Source organism: Olea europaea, unplaced genomic scaffold (assembly GCF_002742605.1).
Source record: "Olea europaea var. sylvestris unplaced genomic scaffold, O_europaea_v1 scaffold2179, whole genome shotgun sequence".
Lineage (NCBI taxonomy): Eukaryota > Viridiplantae > Streptophyta > Magnoliopsida > Lamiales > Oleaceae > Olea > Olea europaea.
This window is the reverse complement of record NW_019239791.1, coordinates 93,677-96,443: the sequence shown is the minus strand read 5'-3', so window position 1 is coordinate 96,443 and position 2,767 is coordinate 93,677. Positions and strand designations below refer to the sequence as shown.

The 2,767-nt window shown below is 37.3% G+C and overlaps 1 pseudogene; it reads right to left on the bottom strand.

Moving 5' to 3' along the window:
* Nucleotides 1–412: 412 nt before the first annotated feature.
* LOC111380625 lies at nt 413–2,538 on the bottom strand (annotated as a pseudogene).
* Nucleotides 2,539–2,767: the final 229 nt, after the last annotated feature.

Below are 2,767 nucleotides of genomic sequence, written 5' to 3'. Positions count from 1 at the left end.
TATAGTAAAATTCGTTAAATTGGTATAACGTACAGAGTATATATACTATTTATTACGGTCATAAGTGAATTCCTAGGACCAAGATTTTGTTTAACTAAACTTGATTTGCATAGAGATATGAAATTGAATTAGTTAAATAGGTTCAATGAGAATTTGAGAGGAGTAAATTGAATACAATAGGAGAATTTGATCGAACATTACATTTGATATGAATCTTGATTTAAAATGTAAAAGTGATCAATATGTGAACTTATTCTGCCTGATATTTGTTCATTATTTAATCTCTAAATCAATCTTTGTATGTATTAACATATTATTACGCATTTAACTTAAAAATCAAAGCATACAAATTTTAATTTGCTTTGTCAAATAGTAGTTAAAAAGGAATTAGATTAAGTGCTAAAGTTTAGTCCTCGTGGGAACGACGATCCAGGCTCATAGGTTCTTTATACTACTTGTTGGATATCGTACACTTGCAAAATCTAGCTTACAGTCACATTAAAAATAGCATAAATTCGTTAGTACAACACACTCTTCAGTTACACTGTTATTTCGAAAATACACAAGTTTCTAACCCATCGATTTCCAGATGTCTACTACGTGAGATATTGAATCATAAGAAAATCCACCCTTTTCCCAATATTTTGAATGCACTTTCTTTTAACTCCTTAGCTCTACGCCTAATGACCTTGCTTTATTCCCCTTCCATCACCGCCCTAACAACCCCGTCGACGTCCTCTCTTCCGACCACTTCCTGGCCTGCTCTGCTACCGGCTTCATTGCCACCCCGACCTCCTTTGTCAGTATGGTAGCATTCATTCTTTGCTCCGTGTAAAGTGGCCACGCAATCATAGATACCCCATGGACTGAACTCTCCAATGTCGAATTCCATCCGCAATGTGACAAGAATGCTCCGGTGGACTCGTGGCGGAGCACCACCACTTGCGGAGCCCATGAGGGTATAAATAGCCCGTGCTCTCGAGTCTTTTCGACAAACCCATCAGGAAAATAAGCTGAAGGGTCATTCTCATCGCTTCCGGCACTAAAAAAGGGCCACTGGCACTGGCGTCGGTTGGCTTACGCACCACCAAAATGAACCTGTGCTGGCTCATTTGTAGACCCCATGCTAATTCAGTGAGCTGCTTACTTGATAATGTTCCACCACTCCCAAGGTTGATGAATAGAACTAAATCAGTTGGTTGGTTATTCAGCCAGGTTATGATTTCTGCATATTTTTCTGTTAAAAATTCATCATCTTTGATCATGGGCCCTATTGGATAAACTGGAGGAGTTGAAATTTCTTCAGAAAATGGATTTTGTTTCAATGCTTTGAATGTAACAGGTTCAAGATCCTACCATGTGTTCGAGGAAATGCCAGCGACCAGAGGCATCCTACTTACGTGAAACAAATACCATCTGTATTCTTCATTTTTTCCTGTCAACAGTAAAATTGCATGTCCCATATGTGGAGTTTAAACACCCACAGAAGAAGTTGAGGTAGTTTCTACCTTGCCGGCAGTCGCAGTGTGAGGTTGGATTCCTGAGATATAAAATTGGATTCTTTGTGGGTACCAGTGTAAGACAAGTCCTTGTTCCCTGACCTGTTAAAGAACATCCTGCGATTTACCTCCCTTATGCTACTCCAGGAATGGGACGGTGGGAGCCTTTAAGATTGGCTTCAATCTTTATTTATGAAATAGAATTTTACAATTTTGGATACTCACTCAACAAGGACCACTATCTAATATTTTATTCACTCAAATGAAAATTTCTCTCTTCAACAAAACACGTACACATAGCTGTATCTATATCTCCACTTTATCGCATATCTTTATCACCTTACACACGCCACTTACATGCAATGCTAGCCGCTATCTTTTTCTTTCTCTCTCTCTTTATCTCTCTGTTTTGTCTTCTCCACTCTCAGTTTACTCTATGACTCAAAATGAGGTGCTGGAACATATTTATAATAGTGTATATCCGTGGCTTACAATTCTGAATAATACTTCGACAATTTGTCCAGTTTCTTCTAGGAATTCTTATGGAACGGGGATTTTGATAGCAAAAAATTATCACCAATTTTCTAGAGAATTCTTGGAGCTTCATCTTAAGTCGGTGATGACTTTCACGATATTGTTGAAGACTATATTTAAGTAATTGTGTTCATTCTTTAAAGATTTAAGCTTTGAGACGAGAGAGTTAACATACCTGATCAAGAAGGTCATTTGTGCGAATTGGTAGGCCTTCAGGGACCTCAACTGCCCCGAGAAGATCCACGAATTCACCCTCTACGTGGGAATCCAGTGTGGGGAGATACAATGAAAATGTAAGTAAAATAGTTGAAGCAGTGAAAAAGGAGTAAACAGGAACGGATAGTTCTTCACAAACATCAATGGCTTGAATGGTAAAAAAGTCAATGATGAGAGCTTTAGTTTTTAATTCTACTAAAATGGATTTCAAAGGTTTGAAGGATTCTTGAGTCATGACACATAGTTTAGTCACTACAAGTATGTCCTCGGATAAGTGCGTTTTGTGCATTTATTTATGCCATATTATTAAGCTTTTATATCGTCAAATTATTAATTTCTACCTAATTTGGGTTAATTTTCTTTTGTTTTAGTTATGGACCCGTTTCAAAGTAATTGAAAAAGAAAATGATCAATTGGCTATTACATAAAGTTTGTGGACAAAATCTAGCGGAATAAAAGTTGGAGGATCAAAATTGAGGAGAAAATGAAGAAAAGGACTAATTTGCATTACATGGAAG